The sequence below is a fragment of the Myotis daubentonii genome, chromosome 10 (assembly GCF_963259705.1).
Source record: "Myotis daubentonii chromosome 10, mMyoDau2.1, whole genome shotgun sequence".
Lineage (NCBI taxonomy): Eukaryota > Metazoa > Chordata > Mammalia > Chiroptera > Vespertilionidae > Myotis > Myotis daubentonii.
In genome coordinates, this window is record NC_081849.1 from 38,748,287 (window position 1) to 38,768,151 (window position 19,865).

General features: G+C 45.3%; 2 non-coding genes across 2 annotated transcripts; both read right to left on the bottom strand.

Moving 5' to 3' along the window:
* Positions 1–5,196: 5,196 nt before the first annotated feature.
* TRNAC-GCA (transfer RNA cysteine (anticodon GCA)) lies at positions 5,197–5,268 on the bottom strand. The gene has a single exon. It is a non-coding gene; the product is annotated as a tRNA-Cys (tRNA).
* Positions 5,269–6,700: 1,432 nt separating this feature from the next.
* Positions 6,701–6,772, bottom strand: TRNAC-GCA (transfer RNA cysteine (anticodon GCA)). The gene has a single exon. It is a non-coding gene; the product is annotated as a tRNA-Cys (tRNA).
* Between the last annotated feature and the right edge of the window lie 13,093 nt (positions 6,773–19,865).

Consider the following 19,865-nt stretch of genomic DNA (forward strand, 5'->3'; position numbering starts at 1 on the left):
TTGGGTGACATTGGTTTATAAAATCATATAGGTTTCAGGTGTACAATTTTATAATACATCATCTGTATATTGTATTGTGTGTCCACCACCTCAAATCAGGTCTCCTTCCATTACCATTTATTCCCCCCTTTACCCTCTTCTACCTCCCTGTCCCTCCGGGAATCACTATATTGTTGACTGTGTCTATGGGCTGTTTGTGTATGTGTGTGTCTCCTTAATTCCTTCACCTTTCTCACCCATAACTGGCTCAGTTTTTGTGTCTGGACTGGACCCTGGATGAGACTTAATTTAGTCCCATTGGGGTTCCAGGAAACAGACCCTAAAAGAAGGCATTGAGGATACATTTAGTCTTGCCCTTGGTCTTCAAGGCTGTGCTTAGCACCTCATTGGATCCTTAATAAGAAGGGACGGCCACAAATGTGCTGTTTCATAGGCTCTAGCCCAGAGGTTCTCAACCTGTGGGTCGCGACCCCTTTGGGGGTCGAACGACCCTTTCACAGGGGTCGCCTAAGACCATCGGAAAACACATATATAATTACATATTGTTTTTGTGATTAATCACTATGCTTTAATTATGTTCAATTTGTAACAATGAAAATACATCCTGCATATCAGATATTTACATTACGATTCATAACAGTAGCAACATTACAGTTATGAAGTAGCAACGAAAATAATTTTATGGTTGGGGGTCACCACAACATGAGGAACTGTATTAAAGGGTCTCGGCATTAGGAAGGTTGAGAACCACTGCTCTAGCTAGTCTCCTCCTGGAAGCAGACTACAGTATGGCTGGCATAAAGCTGATTTTGTCAGTTTAGATCAAACAGGGAAAGAGATTCTTAGAGGGGGCACCCAGGATCCAGGATTCAGATTTGAGCCCAGGACCTCTTAATCTGCAGTCAAATGCTCTACCCCTGAGCTATATCCCTTTTTACTAACAATACTGTGTAACTAATAGTGTTCTTTACACTTCCATTCACACACAGGTTGTTGGTTCTGACTCAGCAGCCAGCTGCTGGTCCTGCTCATTCCTTAAGGAATGCTGGTGCATGCATTCCTCACACCATAACTATCATTCTTTTCCAAAAAGATACCATCTCTTGTTGGCACCAGCTTGGAAGTGCTGTTAACTGAACACAAGGGGTTCACTACAGGGGCCGCTCCATTTAAGAACCAGATGTGGCTGCCACAAGGTAGTTTTGTGAACTTTGAGATAGTAAAGGAGACCCAGGATTCATGTCCAAAGCTCTGCCTCCTGGAGGTATTTGGTTAATTACATTTTCTTTCTTTCTTTCTTTCTTTCTTTCTTTCTTTCTTTCTTTCTTTCTTTCTTTCTTTCTTTCTTTCTCTCTCTCTCTCTCTCTCTCTCTCTCTCTCTCTCTCTCTCTCTCTCTCCCTTCCTTCCTTCCTTCCTTCCTTCCTTCCTTCCTTCCTTCCTTCCTTTCTCTCTCTCTCTCTCTCTCTCTCTCTCTCTCTCTCTCTCTCTCCTCTCTCTTTTTGCAGTTGGCTACTTTCATGTGATTGAGTTGCTGTCAGCTCATCTTGTTTATTGCTGGGTCTGCAAAATACTACACTGTATTTTAACATTTAGCAATGAATCATATTTAGAACTGCCCAGTTCCATTTGAGACAGCACAGCCTGTACCTGGCTTGGTATATCAAATAAATGAAGCCCAGAGGCAAGCTGATGCTTCACGAGCAAGGACTAGACTGTTCATTACCTATTTTTCAGTTGAAATCACTTTCAAATAATCCATAGTGTGAGACCAAGATGATCTTCTCTTCCCATCACCTTTAGTTTCCACACCTGTTTAAGGCATTTGAACTTCATTTTTTATTTCAGCTTTCTGTCTTTTGTATCCTGCCCTCACTGCTCACTCCCCGTCCTGTCTTTTCTTTAGCCATTCCCTCCCATCCATGATGATATAAATCTTCTAAACTTTTTGTTTCTTTGACTTTCTCTCTAGTCACCAAATCGCTGTCTTTCTTGTGCTTTCCCCAAGAGGTCCAGAGGCTTGGTTGGTTCTAGGGCAAAATGACTCTGTGTTAGTTAGATACTGCTTCATAACAAAACACCACAAAACCTAGCAGCTTTGAATGATAAATCTCTATTTTAACTTGCAGTTTCACAGGTTCAGGAATCTGGGGGAGACTTTTCTGGGCAGTTCTGGTTCAGGTTCCTCATGAGATTGCAGATAAGATGTCAGCTGGGGATGCTCATCTGAAGGCTTGCCTGGGGCTGGGGGAGCCAGCCTAAGCTCTGAACACTCACATGATGCTGGAAGGAGGACCCGGTTCCTCACTGGCTGTCGGGGGAGGCTTCAGGTCCTGGTCTCATGGGCCTCTTCACAGGGCTTCTTGATGTACCCTTTTGACACGGCAACAGGCCTCCCCCAGTGTTAATCTCATTTAAAAACACCCTCAAAGACACCCAGAGTAGTGTGTGACTGAATATCTGAGCTCCAGGTGGCCCAGTCTAGTTAACACATAAAATCAACTATCACATGTAGTAAGCACATATTTGGTTTGGTAAGAACTTGACAAACTGCTTGCCCGAGTGGCTTCATCCTTTTACATTCTTATTGCTGTGTACAGTAGGGTCTCATTTTTTCTGCACCCTCACCAGCATTTGATATTATCACCTTTCCTATTTCAGTTCTGCTGATAGGTGTATGGTGACATCTCCCTGAGGTTTCAGTTTGCACTTCCCTGATGGTAATGATGTTGACACTTCTTCAAGTGCCTATTAGCCATCCGTGCATCCTCTTTGGTGAAGTGTCTGTGCATATCTTTGGCCCATTTTCTAATTGGGCATTTTGTTGAATTTTGACAGCTCTTTATGTATTTTAAATACAAGTCCCCTTTTAATACTTTTATGTTCATAACTGAAAATGCACAAACAATAGCCAGTACTGTTCTAGGTTTTTAAAACCCAAGTGGCTGGATGTGTAGTTCTGCATCTTAATTTTTTCCGCACAAGACTCCATGTCTTTGAGAGCTATCTGTGTCACTCTTGATCTGGTAACACTGGACCTGTGGGACTCAGGAGGTAATAAGAAAAGCAACCTCGCCTGGCCGGTATTGCTCAGTGGTTTAGCATCAGCCCATGAACCAAGGGTCACGTTCGATTCCCATTCAGGGCACATACAGCTGATCGATATTTCTATCTCTCTATCCCTCTCCCTTCCTCTTTCTAAAAATAAATAAAAATATATTTAAAAAAGAGAAAAGCAACCTCATTTTTGTCTCTCATTGCTGACCTTTTAAACTTTCTCGGTGAAATATTTTCTTGTTCAAGTGACTTTAATGATCATAGGTAACAGAAAGCCCCATAGTTGCTGTCTGAATTCAGTAATCAAAATATCCAATCGCATGTAATAATCAATACTCTGAAATGGATTCTGATTTCAACTTCTGTTCTTCTCTAGAAGTGGGAGAGTTGGGACATGGTCCTTCCACACCTAGCGTTCATTCCTAGTGTGAGAAATGCTCACCTGTCCAGATTCAAATAACGTGCTCAGAGACAGAAATATGGTGAAAACGAGACTTCTAATAGGCTCTCGAGAGCAGTGTCTGTCTGGCTGTACAGGCACACCTGGGGCAGCGAACACAGCCCATTTATTCAGTCCCTCCTCCGTTTCCTCATTGGCTGAGTACTATGGGGTCACCTGTTTCCTCATAGGAAGTCTAGGTCTTGGGTCATTTAAAAGAATTGTGCTGAGGCCTTTTCCAGTTGCCTCCACCTCGCCCTGACTAGCTGAGGCCATGCCTCGGGGGTTTCCACTTCTAATAAAATTAGAAGTGTGCATACAATTCAGGAGTTTCATTTCAGAGTACCTTTGAGAAACTCTAGCATATGTGTATCAGGAGATATGTACAAAGATGTTCATTGAAGCATCATTTGTAAAAAGACAAAACATTTCTAGTATGTCCATTAATAGTGGAATAGGTAAATAAAACTTTTCAGTTCTATAATGTAATCAAATTAAACAGTTAAAGGTGGTTTAACTGAGAGTCCAAAATAAAATCAGTACAGGCACCAGAGGCAGGAGTGAGACAGAGTGCCCTGCGGAAATCTCAGTCACATCTGATAACTACATTACTCACCTAGCACTGGGGACAGAGGGTCAGGTTGCTGGAGATGAGACTATTGTTGAGAAACACTTTCCTTTTCCATTTTGTTTATTTTCTGGGACAAATACAGTCTCCATCATATATGTTGCAAAATTCAATCTCTTGTTTAAGGAGTTTTTGTCACATAAAAATTTAAATTTTGATATAATCAAATTTATCTTTTATAGTTTGCGATTTGGGGGTTTGCAACCCGGCCTGACCAGGAATGGAACTGTGAACTCCTGGTTCATAGCTTGATACTCAACCACTGAGCCAAGGCGGCTGGGCCAGCCTGAGAATATTTTTTCCATTAATTTTTAGAGAGAGTGGAAGGGAGAGAGGGAGCAGGGGTGAGGACGGCGGGGAGTGGGGGAGAGTGAGAGAGAGAAATATAGATTGGTGGCCTCCCACAGGTGCCTGGACTGGGGCCAGGGATGGAACCTGCACCCAGGCACCTGCCCATGACCCTTTGGTGCCTGGGCCTACACTCTAACTATTGCACACACTGGCCAGGGCTTGCCTTCTGTTTTTAAAATTGTGGTAAAACACACATAACACTTTGAAGTGTACAGTTCAGTGGTATTAAGTAATTCATAATGTTGTGCAACCATTACCACCATCCTGCTCCAGAAAATGTTCATCTTCCCCAGCCGAAACTGTCCCCATTAATCAATAACCCCCCCATCCTTCCACCTCCAGCCCCTGGCTCCCATGATTCTTTCCATCTCTATGACTTTGACTGCCTCATATAAGTAAGCCCTTGCCTTTTTATACCTGCTTGATCAGTTGGACTTTTATTGCATCTTTTATTGTAAGCTGCCTCAAATCCTATTTTTTGAAGCAAGCTTGGTATAAACAAATAAAATCAGGATGGTAATAATTAGGCACTAGAGAAACAGAGAACGCCTAGGACAGACTTACTCTACCTCTCTAGCAAATGAGTATGGCTGAGGAGGTAAAAATGAAATGCATGATGAATGTCACAAGAAACACTTAAGTCTCTAAATTTAGATTCCATGAGGCTTGGCCTTTGGGATAACAAGGAGATATATTTCCACTGGAGTAAAAGTCAAATGACATAGGGGGCACCTGGATTTGAACCAGGGACCTCTTGATCTGCAGTCAAATGCTCTACCCCTGAGCTATACCCCCTCTTGGAAGAGTTGGGCCTCCTCAGAACTTTTCTACTGAGCAGCCACACCCTAGACACCTATTATAATGTTTATTGAGCACTTACAATGTGCTAGATAAACTGTTCTAAGACCTTCATATGTATGACTTAAAAAATTATTTGTGGTAGTACTGTCCCAACCATCACCACCATCACCATCCTTATCATGGATGTCGGTGACACAGGGAATTGAAGCAACTTGCCCCAAATCACAGAGTAAGTGACGAATCAAGAGTTAAACGACTACCACTTCACCCTGCCACAACTCAGCTGCCCTTGGAGGATGGGTGTTTAGGGCTTTGCTGCCTCAGGACCAACCCTTCTCCAGCCCTGTGACAATCAGCAGTCCCCTTCCCCTACCTCCCTGCAAACTCCTCCCCCTCTTATAATGGAGGTGCCCAGAAAAGCAGAGCGGATCAGAGCTTTGAGAGGACCCAAGTGGCTTCTGGAAGTCAGAGCACTTGAACTGAGATTTTCTAAATGTGTGAATTCATTAGCTTTTATACGAGTAATGTTTTCACATGGCAAAGAATTGAAAATGTACAAAATAGCATACAGAGAAAAATTAAGACTCTGTTATTATTGTGGTGATCGTTTTTCAATATGTACACATATGAAGTTATTATGTTGTACACCTAAACTACAATTTTATGTCAGTTATATCACAATAAAACTGGAAAATATTTAATACAAATAAAGTAAAAAGAAATCACGTAAGTCTAGTTAACATCCTCACCATACATAGTTAGGATTTTTTCCCTTGTGATGAGAACTTGGGTGATGTACTCTCTCAACAACTGTCAAATACACAATATAGTCACCATGCTATACATTACACCCCAAGAGTCATCTATAATAATAAAAGTGTAACATGCTAATTAGACTGGACGACCTTCCGGATGACGCCAGGGCTGCGAGGGAAGCCCACGTCCCAGGTGTCTGCCGGCAGCCGAAGGGAAGCTGGTGCCAGCAGCCGGTGGAAGGAAGGCCTACTCTTGCATGAATTTCATGCGTCAGGCCTCTAGTTTATCTTATAACTGCTTTGGTTTCCTCTTTTTTGGAAGTAGTCACAAACTACTGGCTAAATGACTAGTGGTAGTCATTTAACCCTTGATTCTGTCACTTTGTGATTTGGGACAAGGTGCCTCAAATTTCTGTGTCACCGTCATCCATGATAAGGATGGTGATGGCGGTGGTGATTGAGATAGTAACCAGAAGAGGACTACTGATGAAAATACCTATCTTGTAGTTTTCCTCTGAGGATGATATAAGACTGTGAAGACATATTTTAACAGAGGGCACAGAGTCAAGAGGAGAGAGTGGGTCCTAATTTCATTCTAGGGGGGATGCTGGATCTACAGAGACCAGGGAAGGCTGCTGGGAGCCTGGAATCCTGGAAAAAGGGACACACAAAGGGGGCACCCGGATTTGAACCGGGGACCTCTTGATCTGCAGTCAAATGCTCTACCCCTGAGCTATACCCCCAGGTATGTGCTTTTCCTTCACTCATACCTTTATACTCATATAGCCTCGCCCAGACCATAAATCACAGCCTCTGCATCATTAGCTTCATATCCACTGTCATTCCAAACTGGCCTTTCTGCTCTGAAGTCCAACCCACTTTCTTTCCCAAGTTTGGTGAATCCATCCATAATTTGGTCACAATCTTTTGCTCACAGTGAGAGATAGCAGGGGTCTAGGTACCCGCTTGTTACTGAGAGGGAAAAAACCCTTTTCCCACACCAAGCTCTGGGTCTGAGGGCCTGGCCCACCTTGTTCACTTGTCACTCCATCTGTCATCTTGTCTTCATCCCTCCTTTTTGCTATCTTTCTCCTCTTTTATTCGCCACCTGTCTTTCCTCTTCCCACTATTCTCTGATGTCACTGCCCACCTCCCCAGCCTCTCTCCTCTCCTAACCACCCAGACCTTCTTAGTCCTTTTTCTACTTCAAATGTTGTCTTTTTAAAACTTACTCCTTACCTGAGATATAAATGGAAGACAGGCCTAGTAAACAAAACGTGGACCATTTACTCCCCAAAACAAAATAGATGTCGGAAGCTAAGAAAACTGAAAATAACAGAGCAGTGTTGGAGGACTTATCCTAGTAAAATTAGAACATTTACTGAAACCCAAGACTGAAAACAGCCCCAAGAACAGGACACCTGAAGTCCGGAACTGGGAGAACACCACAGTATATATGCAGATTTAATGAAAAGATTATCACAGCCTACATGCGTAGCTGTCCCTTCCACCGGCCTGCTGGCATCGCATTTCCTCTCTGATACAATTACATTTGCATTGTTTTCTCCATGGCATTAAGGTGAGGGCTAAAAAAATATAGAGGGCAATTATAGGTGACTTTTGTGTGTTTTTGTTGTTGATGATGATGCTATTAAGATGTCTCCCATTTCCTTTCCTTTGCCCCAATCCATCCAGCCCCCTACCTCTTCCCTGGTCTTCATCACTCTCTTGTCTGTGTTCATGGGCTATGCATATATGCTCGTTGACTAATCCCTTCGCCTTCTTTTATCCAGTCTCCCCCACCTACCTTCCCTATGGTCAATCTGTATCATATACCCATGCCTCTGGTTCTATTTTGTTAATCAGATTCCACGTATTAGTGAGATGATATGGTATTTGCCTTTTTCTGACTGACTTATTTAATTTAGCATAATTATCTCCAGGTCAATCCATACTGTCCCAAAGGGTAAGAGGTCCTTCCTTTTTTACAGTTGCATAGTATTCCATTGTGTAAATGTACCACAGCTTTTTTATCCACTCATCTACTGATGGGCACTTGGGCTGTTTCCAGATCTTAGTGATTATAAATAACGCTGCTATGGACATAAGGGTGCATATTTTCTTTTTGATTGGTGTTTCAGGATTCTTAGGATATATTCCCAGAAGTGGGATTGCTGGGTCAAAAGGCAGTTCCATTTAAAATTTTTGAGGAAACTCCATACTGTTTTCCACAGTGGCTGCACCATTCTATATATGGGTGACTTTTTAAACTTTCTTATTTATACTCTTCTATAGTCTTCAAATTTTCTGCATAGAATGTATTGCTTTCAAAATCAAAACAACCAATAAATACCACAAATTTAAGCATATTCCCTTTTAGTAATGGCAAGCAATACCATTTCCTATTGACATAATTTCCTATTGTCATAAATAATTGCTTTATGACAAAAAGGATCAATGGAACACTAATTTGAGAAATATGCATAATTTATATAGCATTCATTCAAGCTTTTGTTTTTTTTTAAAATATATTTTATTGATATTTTTACAGAGAGGAAGGGAGAGGGATAGAGAGTTAGAAACATCGATGAGAGAGAAACATCTATCAGCTGCCTCCTGCACACCAGTCCCTGGGGATGTGCCCGCAACCAAGGTACATGCCCTTGACCGGAATCGAACTTGGGACCCTTCAGTCTGCAAGCCGATGCTCTATCCACTGAGCCAAACCAGTGAGGGCTCATCAAGCTTTTAAACGGACATTTATTTCCATTTTTGCAGATGAGGACATAGCTTCATCTGCTGTCTACTACCTCTTCAGTTAGGATGTGTGTCAATCTAAGACATTAATCAAGGCTCACATATGTCGAGTGTTTACTCTGTTGGGAGCACTGCATGGACAGCTTCCTCCCAAGAACTCTTTGAAGCAGGTAAAATTGTTGTCTCCCATGAAGTAGCTAAGATTACCCCTATTTTACAGATGAAAAACATTCAGTTGATGCCAGGGCTGACCAGCAGACCCTGAGTGAAGAATGAATGGATTACTCCAACATGTTTGCTGTGAAAGAGAGGGCTAAGGGACTGCCTGGCTAAAGGAACCAGGCAGCCTTGATTGCCTGCCTCATTAGGCTTTTATTGTAACAGCAGTTTGAGATAAAGTTTATCTTAAGAGACAATCAGTAGGGTAAGTAATCTTGGGAGAACACATGTTTGTAGTATTCTTTAAGCAAGGACACCCAAAGATTTAAGCATAAGGATTCCAGTAAACACCTGGGGGTCTGCACATGCACAGACTTGTTTGGATAGGTCATTCAGCATTCTCCTAAGTCAGAATTCTGATAAACAGGGCAGGTGGCCTTTGGCGCACTTTGCTTTTCTCAGAATGACCTCCTTACAAACTTTCCAACCAAGTCTTGTGTGCTCCCCAACAAGTTGAATGAATGAAAGTTAAGTCACTTTCATTCATTCAACAAACAGTAAGGACCCATTGCATCCCAAATTCTACTCTAGGCACTGAGGGCTCAGCAGTGAACAAGGCAAACAACACGGTCCTTGCCTTCATGGAACTTCTATTCCGAGACGTGTAAGGTGGCAGATAGCAAATGCATGAACCAGATCACTGCAGACACTGAAAACACTGTAGGGAAATACTAGTAAAGCAGGGTGGTGTGATGGAAGACGGTGGAAGTTAGATGGGGTGCTCAGGGAAGTGGCAATTCGAGCTTAAGTCTGACTGATAAGAAACCAGTATGTAGAAATTTGAATACAGAACATTCCAGGCTATGGGTAGAATGACTGCCAAGGGCCTAAGGTAGGAACTAGCAAGGCAGGATTATGGAGCATAAACAGTAATAGTGCAGCTGCAGGGAAGGGACGGGGCAGGACAGGATGGAGCAGAGGTCAGGGAGGTGAGGCAGGTCACAGTACAGGGCCTGGTAAGCCACGGTCAGCAGTGGGTTTTATTTCATGTGCCACCTAGGGAAGGGTGGAGCCTGGTCTGAACGCAGACCTATCTCCGGCCATGTGCAGGGGCCACTGCTCTGAAGCCTTCCTCATGGGCTTTCTGCAGTGGGTTTCCTGGGACCTGTCATCTCTGACCTGTCCTATCGTGTTAGCCTCTTTGGCCACGATTTTAGGTTTGTTATTGTTCTTCCGGTTGGCCTGTTCCTGTCCTGGTGGCGGCCATATTATAGCAGAGGAGGCACATGCAAGGGTGACCCACTGTCACTCAGATACCCCTTCAAATACCATGTGATGAGTGCTGTGAGCCCACAGAGCAGGGCAGGGTGACCCTAGTCTGTAGGGTTCGGGAGAGCTTCTCTGAGGAAGTGACATTTCCACAACACCCTGCAGGAGGGAGGGGAGCGAGTTAGGAGATGAGTAGTCCAGGAGGACCAGGCAGCCTGGGCGGAGCCAGGGCCAGGGCGTCTTGGAGGTTGCATAGTGTCTTACCATTCATGTCCTCCCAGGAACCTCAGAATGTGACCTCACTTGGAAATAGGGTCATTGCAGATGTAATTAAATTAAGATGAAGTCATACTGGAGTAAGTAGGCCCTTAGTGCAATATGACTGTTGTCCTTATAAGAAGAGACACAGAGATAGAGACACACAAGGAGAAAGCCAGGTGACAACGGAGGCAGATACTGGAGCGATATGTCTCCAAGCCAAGGGATGCCAAAGGTTACCGGCCGCCACCAGAAGCTGGGTGAGAGGTGTGGAACAGATTCTCCCTGAGCCGCCAGTGAGAACCAACTGTGACCTCACCTTGATTTTGCACTTCTATCTAGCCAATAAATTTCTGTTGTATAAGACCATCCACGTTGTGGTACTTGGTGACAGCAGCCCTAGGAAACTAATAAACAAATACACAGCCCAAGATAGGGCTGGAGAGGCAGGCGGGCCTGGCGGGCCCTCAGGAGATTCTGGATTTTACCCCAAGAGCAACGGGAACCGCTACTCTTAGGGGCCCTGGCTGGTGTTTTCAGTGGTTAGAGCATCTGTCTGTGCACAGAAGGGTCACAGGTTCAATTCCTGGTCAAGGAGGAGGCAACCAACCAACCAGTGAGGATTAACCAAAAAACAAAACAAACACCACAGAACACCATGAGCAAATGTGCATTTTCAAAGGATTCCTCGGGCCCAACATTCTCAAAGCATGGAGTCAGGCCTCACAATGTTGGCCCAGGCCACCGTTCCGATGCCATGGCCATCACTCACAAGGAACCAGGTGATTCTGTGTCCTCCCTCTCCCTCAGGGGGCCGCCTCCCCAATTCTCACCTCTGCCTGCAGGTACCCACCAGAGAACAAGGGTAAACTCATGCCCTTCTGGAGACGGGTTTGGCAATATGCATACAAAGCCTTAAAAAAGTGTCCATATCCTTTGACAGGGCAAGTCGACCCCTTGGACATAACTAGACAAATATCTGAAAATGTTTCAAGGACCAGGAAAGGTCCCGCCCATCACCAGGGCGCTTCTCAAGGTGCACCCGCCTGCACATGGTGGAAATGCATCTGCCACTAGCTTAACGGACAGTCGTTAGAAGGAACTGCCGCCCGGGAGAGGATTCTATAAACGCTGCCGCTCGCTCGGGTAAATTCCTGGGGCCATCCCTCCTTTCTTTGTCCCCGCGCCCCCGCACTGCCTCTGTACCCCTCTCCTCCGTAGTGGCTTGGCGCCCTCGGATGCGGCTCGCTCGGCTCCGTCGCACCCCGCAGGGCCCAGGGACCTGCCCTTTGTGTGCGCGCCAGCCGCCCGCATCTGCACCACTCACGGGCCCCGGCGGGCCGGGCGTGGGAGGAAACCAGAAAACGCGGGATACTGGCTGGTCTCCGGGTGCAGCGGCCCGGCTCCGGCACGACCCCGGGGTTCCGGGGACGGCCCTTCCCAGGCGCCCGACGGCGACCCCGCGCCACCACCGAGAGGCCGGCGTTCCTAGAGCGGCCGCGGCGGCCAGGTGCGGCGCCGGCCTCGGGCCTCCGGCTCCGGCTCCGGCCGCCAGGGGGCAGCACGGCCCGGCGGCCCCACGTGGCGCGGGCGCCCCCGGCGAGGCCGGAGCAGGCGGCGGGGCCGGGGTGCGCGCAGCAGGGTCCGCCGGTTGCCGAGCGGAGGCTCGGGACGAGGAATTCAAATAATTCAAGTCATTAGAAATCAAATTTACAAACTACACATACATTTATTTAAAATATAAATCTATTAAAAATATGTAGCGGTTTTTAGTAACCCCAGCCCCCGTCGTCCCGCCGCGTCGCCTCCAGCGCCCCTGCGGTAGACACTGCACGTCCTCAGTGCACAGGCGCTCACTCGGCCCAGACGGAGGGTGCACGGAGTCTCAGGCAGGAAAAGATGGAGCCAGGAGGTCGACGAGGGAGGCCGAGGACAGGACAGGGCTGTCCCCGTGGGGACCTGGCTCGGCGGGACTTCCAGGGACGTCTTCAGGGGGTTGGGAACCTGGGATTGGGAGAGGCCGCTTCCTGGGGGTCCCGGCGCCTCGATGTTGTGCCGTGTGTGTGTGTGTGTGTGTGTGTGTGTGTGTGTGTGTGTGTGTGTGCCGCTGCTGTAGAGAGCAGGAGCTCACAGCAGAGCGAGGCGACTTAAACCGAGAGAAAGCCTGTGCAAACAGACCAGTGACTACGTGACAGCTCACGGCCAGCAGAGGAAGAGTGGGAGGGCGCTGGGTGCCAGGGAGATGCCAACGGCTCCATCTCCCTGCAGTCTAGCTCTGCTGCCTGCCCCTGACTCCTTCTCAGGGGGCTGGGTGACCTTCCTTCAAAGGCCCAGCAGCCCAGAGGATTTCTGTCATCGCCGGAGGCACCCTGCGACTGTGGTAAGAGGATTTGGTAGCGATGGGGGCTCTGCCTAATACCAGAGGAAATAATGCAAGACGTGTTCATTGTATCTTTTAAAGGTTTTGGATTACCTTTAATGAAGAAAGTTATCTGCATCCCAACAGGACAGATTTAGGATTTTACCTGTGTTTTTTCCTGCACTGTTGTCTGTGGCTTCTGTGCCCATTCATTTTTTAACTTTTATGGAGTGCCTTGCAGGGCCAGACCCAGGAGCAAGCAGGGAAACAGAAGCCTGTGCTTGGGAACACTGAGCACACATGCCACCGGGTGTGCCCGCTGAGCCCAGGGAAGCAGGGAGGGAGACCCAGAGCTGCCTGCAGCCAGGCTGTGGGGCCCAGGGTCCTGTAGGGCTGTAACTTGCATCTGAATCTTCCCTTGCCTTCAGTGTAGGCGTTTGCTGCAAAAATAACTTTGGGGATCCTTGTAGCTTCTGACAGGGCTTTTCTGGACATCTGTGCTGCTATTTCCCATGCCTTCCAGGGATTCTTGGTGGGTGTCAGCTCGCTAGATTCCTGGATGAGGTTATAGGGACTCCGCACTGTCTGCCGAGACCATCTGCTCAGTAGAGATTATAGAGTAGAAATGCAGGTATGCCCTTGAAGGAAGAAATAAACTTAAGGAATCCTGTGTCCTAGCAAAGAATTAAGTAAGCATGGCATGTGTCACTGGATAAATGAAACATATGGAGTTTGGCTTGAGACTGGGAAAGGTTAAAGCAAGGGAGAAGGATGGGCAGGATTTGCCCAGGGCAGGGTTTGCAGACCCCTCAGAGCAGCCTCCCGGCCCCAGAGAGGGCCAAGCAGGTGGGTTTGGCTCCCACTCACTCCAATTCCAGCTCCTCTGCCTCCAAGTATTTTACATATGTAGCTTCTGAAAATGGTTCTATTTAAACAAGGGATTCTGAGGCTAAAAACAACAGCTTGAAAACACGCATAACGTGGGAACAACTTTAATAATCTGAACAATAAAGATTTAATTAAAAAAGAATGTAATAAAAATTTATACATTTTAAACTGAAAAAAAACAAACACCACCACACATAATGCCCAGAAAAGTTGGCCAACATTATAAACCTGATAAAGATTGTGTCCTGAATCTGAAAAATATGTGAGGTGTGGAGATGGCTAAAAGTTCTCAAATTGGTTGGGAAATAAAATGATTTTTTTCTGTTACATTAATGGATAAGAATTGATACCTTCTCTTGGAGAAATAAGGGATCATTCAATTCTAAGATTAGTTTTTATTGTTTGGAACTCAGAAATCCCTTTAAGGTGACCAAAAAACACACACCTACCAATGGCCTTTTTATTGGGAGGGGGGTTAAATTAATTCTGTTATGCGATTATTACCTGACTTAATCTTTTTGGTAAAATGAACACCCAAGCAAGTTTGTATGCAGTTTATGTTGTTCCAAGATTGAAGAACTGGCAGAGATTTGGGCAAGAAAAACTTGTCTATTTCTTCTCACTATGTCTACTGTTTGCATCAAATATATTGGCGATTGGTGTGATTGGGTCTGGATATTGACTGGCTTTTTTAGTGGTACTCTGAAATGTTTGAGATTTAATTTTTTCTAGCTTTATTTCAAAATGTATCATAACCTTTGGCTTGGTAAGGTATCAGTACTTCAAGATAAACAAAGGAAACCACTGGGTTAAAATGGGAAAGGAATAATACGTTTAGTGGGACATTTGTTATTAAACTGCTCAGGGGGTAACTATGCCAACCAACTTACGGCTTTTACGTTTGGACAAAATTAATATGACATTCAGTGATGACCATCCATGCAATGAAGATAATAGAGACATAAATTTTTTATCTTAGAACTTAGAATTTGCATAAATAATTTATCTGCAGAAAATTTGATCATGGAATCTTGTGGTTCTTGGATCAAACCTTCAGTAGGAGAATGAATGGTAAATGTCACATTTCATAACCTGTTTAATTTACTTAAGTGAATTTAGCTTAAATCCAATCAATTTCAATCCTTGGAGGGCATAACTTTAGTACTTGTGTATCCTGAAAATAAAGAACTGATTGAATATGGTCCTTTTAAAGGTTGTATACTTATTAGACTACTAGGGGCCCGGTGCACAAAATTCGTGCACTGGGTGTGGGGGGTGGGGAGTGTCCCTCAGCCCAGCCTGCCCCCTCTCACATACTGGGAGCCCTCAGGTGTTGACCCCCATCACCCTCCAATCGCAGGATCGGCCCCTTGCCCAGGCCTGACGCCTCTGGCCTAGGCGTTCGGCCCGGGCAGCGGGGACCCGCAGCTGCAGCGGCCCCACGATCGTGGGCTTCACTTTAGGCCCAGGCAAGGGACCCCTAGCTCCTGGGACTGCCAGCTTTGACCGTGCCCAGCTCCCATCGCTGGCTCCACCTCTACTTCCTGCTATCACTGGCCAGGGCGGAAATGGCACCCGATTCTCCTATCATGGCTGGGGGGCAGGGCAAAGGCGGCCCCAGGGTTTCCAATCACTGTCAGTGGCAGGGGGCTTCTTCCTGCTTTCCCTTTCGCCTCCCTGCATTGTGCCTACATATGCAAATTAACCGCCATCTTGTTGGCAGTTAACTGCCAATCTTAGTTGGCAGTTAATTTGCATATAGCCCTGATTAGCCAATGAAAAGGGTAGCTCGTACGCCAATTACCATTTTTCTCTTTTATTAGTGTTGATACTGATCCCAGAAGGAAACAGTTTGTTATCCTGAAATTCATTATTTAAATAACATTACTTGTGAGGGTAATTTTCACTGGTACATTTTGTCCTTAAAATTCAACTTTCTATTACCCTAGTTGAGACAGTTGTGAAAAAAAAAAAAAAGAAAAAAAAAAGAGACAGTTGTGGTACTTCTATCTTGCAGTTTGAGTTAGTTTGAGAATTTGGCCATTATTTTATAAAGAGAAGCAGTGCATTTCTTTCATGTAATAGTAGGGGAAGGAATGGTGAGAACCCCAAGAGGTAGTATAAGCCCAAAAGATGCCGAAACCGGTTTGGCTCAGTGGATAGAGCGTCGGACTGCGGACTGAAAGGTCCCAGGTTCGATTCCGGTCAAGGGCATGTACCTGGGTTGCAGGCACATCCCCAGTAGGAGATGTGCAGGAGGCAGCTGATCGATGTTTCTCTCTCATCGATGTTTCTAACTCTCTATCTCTCTCTCTTCCTCTCTGTAAAAAATCAATAAAATATAAAAAAGAAAAGAAAAAAAAAGCCCAAAAGATTAGACTCAGGGTGTGAGTGCTATTTTATTAGGGTATGAGTGCATTTTCCTTATACTCTACTTCACTCAACTCCTTCTCTGAGGGCTAAACAAATGGCTTCTTAGGTCCCAACATCAGAGACAGACACAAAAAGGGAGCCTTTGCCTTGATAGATAGCCTCTTCCCAAAGTTCCTCCGGAAGAGAGGGGATCGGTTTAAAATGGGGGCCAGCTTGGCATCCAGACACATCCATTCTATCCTGGTTAGGTGAGCTGGATCCCAGTCCCAGTGTTGCTGGACTGGCCAGCCAGCGAGCTATCTTTCAGCCAGGTCTGGCACTTACACAGGACAGGCAGAGCTGCCAATCAGAGAGAAATAGTACTGTTTTGCCTTTTTTTTTTTTAAATATATTTTATTGATTTTTTTTACAGAGAGGAAGGGAGAGATATAGAGAGTTAGAAACATCGATCAGCTGCCTCCTGCACACCTCCTACTGGGGATGTGCCAGCAACCAAGGTACATGCCCTTGACCGGAATCGAACCTGGGACCTTTCAGTCTGCAGGCCGACACTCTATCCATTGAGCCAAACCAGTTAGGGCTGTTTTGCCTTTTTATTAAAGATCCATGTTGAAATTGGGAGGCAGTATATAACAGCAATTAACAGCACATACAGTGGGGCCTTGACTTACGAGTTTAATTTGTTCCGTGACGGAGCTCGTAACTCAAGTTACTCGTATGTCAAATCAAGAAGTGAACGAGTGAGACACGTGATGCTGGGCTGATGTTGTGGCTTTCACTGTGACGTTCGCTGCGCCAACTAGCGGTGGGGTATCTGAAGCTGGCTCGTAACCCGAATTTTAGCTCACAACTCAAAGCAAAAAATCGGCTGAGAGACAGCTCGTATCTCGAAAAACTCGTTAGTTGGGACACTCGTAAGTCAAGGCCCCACTGTACTTAGGTTTAAATTCTGGCCATGTGGCCTTGGGCTAATTGCTTAATCTCTCTGAACTTCATCTGTAAAAGGGGATATGAATATGAGTTCACAGGTTGTCACAAGATAAAACAAGACATTAACTCAGTACAGTGCCTGGAACATGGTAAGAATCAGTGATGATTATTATTATCCCTAACAAACTCGAGGGTAGGGTCTGACTGCTTCCTGGAAGTTTTCATGTGAGGCCACTATCAGTACTACTTGATTTCATTTTTCTTTCCTTTCTTCCTTCTTTCTTTTCTTTTTTCTTTTCCTCTTCCTTTCTTCCCTCCCTCCCTCCCTTTCTCTCTTTTTCTTCTTCCTTTCTCTCCCCCCACCCCTTTCCCTCTCTCCCTTTTTAAAAAAATTCTTTTAGGCTGGAGTTACCCTTTGTAGAAAATAGAAATAAAAAGGTTAGATTCTATTATGTTTTAACAAAAAATACTCGTTTCAAGGAACCTAACTAGAACTAGAAAATGCAGAATTGATTTTTAAATTTAAATCTAGAGATTTCCACTATGCCTGGGAAGCAGCAAGAGGCCTCAGCACCAAAACACTTTCCAAAAAGCGGGAGGATAGGCCTTGGCCTGACTCACCGTTGCCCTGGGAACAGTAGGGCCCAGAGGCCTCTGGCCCTGATCCCTTAATCTGAAGAGCCTACCACATTGCCTCAGGAAAGGTCCCCACAGACACCTGGCTAGTTAAAGCTACCCTAACAGGAGGGACAGAGAAAAGATGGAGGCGTGACTCTTTCTGCCTACAGGTCTCCATGATGGTCTCGGCTCTCCAGACTCCCAAAGGCTGAGTCTAGAGCAGCCGTGGGCAAACTACGGCCTGTTTGAAATGAATAAAACTAAAAAAAAAAAAAAAAGACCGTACCCTTTTATGTAATGATGTTTACTTTGAATTTATATTAGTTCACACAAACACTCCATCCATGCTTTTGTTCCGGCCCTCCGGTCCAGTTTAAGAACCCATTGTGGCCCTCGAGTCAAAAAGTTTGCCCACCCCTGGCATAGAGAGTTAGGCCACAGAGTCTCCATCAGGCTCTCAGTGTGGTCATGGCAGTGGATGGCTTCCTGATCCTTTGTTTCTCCATGAAGCTCAGCACAACGCTTTGCACACATATATTAATAAAAATGGGGGCTATGTGACAGTGCGCATCCCTGAGGGGCCAGGCTCTGCTCCATCTGCTGACCTCCGTGAGTGACCAAGCCAGCACAGGCAACCTGCTCCTCTTTGTCTCAACTTCTCCAGTTGGAAAACCATAGGCTGGACACCAAGGCCATTTTTGCCTCTAAAAGTTTTATTTTCTTACTACATTCATAATTTTGACAAACATATGGCACAGAGCATGTTCTGCTTGATATGTTGTTTTCCTTCATTTTGTCTAAGAATAAAATGGAATAATTTGAAAGAGGCGCCGGCTTTCCTTTTTTTAATAATCTTTCAGGTCCCAGGGAAAGAACTTTGTGGCCAAGCACATGGACTTCAGAATAAGACACAGGTTCAAATCCTGGCTCTACCATTTGATTGCTGTGTGACTTTGGGCCTATTTAATCTCTCTGAACCTCAAGCTCCTCGCCTATGAAACGAGTCAAATGATGCATACAGAATTATGCATTGTTTAGAAGGCAAAGTCTTCTAAAGTAATATGTGCTCAATAAGTGGCAATTATTCTTTCTGGTACAGAACCCCATGGGGCCAGTGGCAATTTAGGAGTTTTAAAGTCTGGTTTTCTAATTAAATTAAGGGCACTCTTGGGAAGCACTAAGAAAGAGTACCCGATACCCAGCAAGGAGGGTATTACCCACTGCAAACTCTGAGGAGCGGCTGCAAGGTGAGCTGAACGCGCCCCCCCCCTCGCCCCCACCAACTATGACATCATGACCCAGTGTAGTTGCCTATGTGGTTTGATTTGAACTTCCTCACATGAAAATAATTTTCTGCTTCTGCTTGCTGGGGAAATTTCCTTTTCAGAGATTCATTCTTTTACAATACACTGTCAGCCCACCACCTACGTGAACTTCTGTTTTAACGAAGTTAAACTGGCATTATTAGCTAGAAGCTCATAATGAAATTTTAGCTTCTAGACAACTTCTATCAAAACTTTAGGCCCAAACCGGTTTGGCTTAGTGGATAGAGCGTCGGACTGCGGACTCAAGGGTCCCAGGTTCGATTCCGGTCAAGGGCATGTACCTTGGTTTCGGGCACATCCCTAGTAGGGGGTGTGCAGGAGGCAGCTGATCGATGTTTCTAACTCTCTATCCCTCTCCTTTCCTCTCTGTAAAAAATCAATAAAATATATTTTTAAAAAAACTTTAGTAGGTGCCAATGCCTTTGTTATGTATTTGTTCTTTATGTTATTTAAGCCTCAGAACAATAGGAACTTTGTTATCCCCCTGAACAGATGTGGAAGTTGGTTTTCTGTTAATTTGTGCAAGTTCACACAACTAAACTGAAATCTACATCTGCTTGACCCCAGAGGCTGTCCACACTTTAGCGACCATCTCTGTAGATGTCGGCCTCGGACCACTATGGAACTTATGCCAGGTGGAAAGTGAGAATCATGATGGTATCAAGGTGTCAGGATGAGGAGAGGGACGACTGGAGTACAGGGTGCTGGATGCGTAGAAGGAAGAGGCCTGAAGAGGGGGTTAAAGCCCAGGAAAGGGAGATAGGGACACAGAGATCCCCTGACAGCCCAGCTCCACATAAGAAGTACCAGTCTTTGACTATACTGAATCTTTTACACCAGATGCCTAGAAAAAGAAAGCTTGTTAGCACCATTCTTGGTAAATGCATAACAAATGAAGTT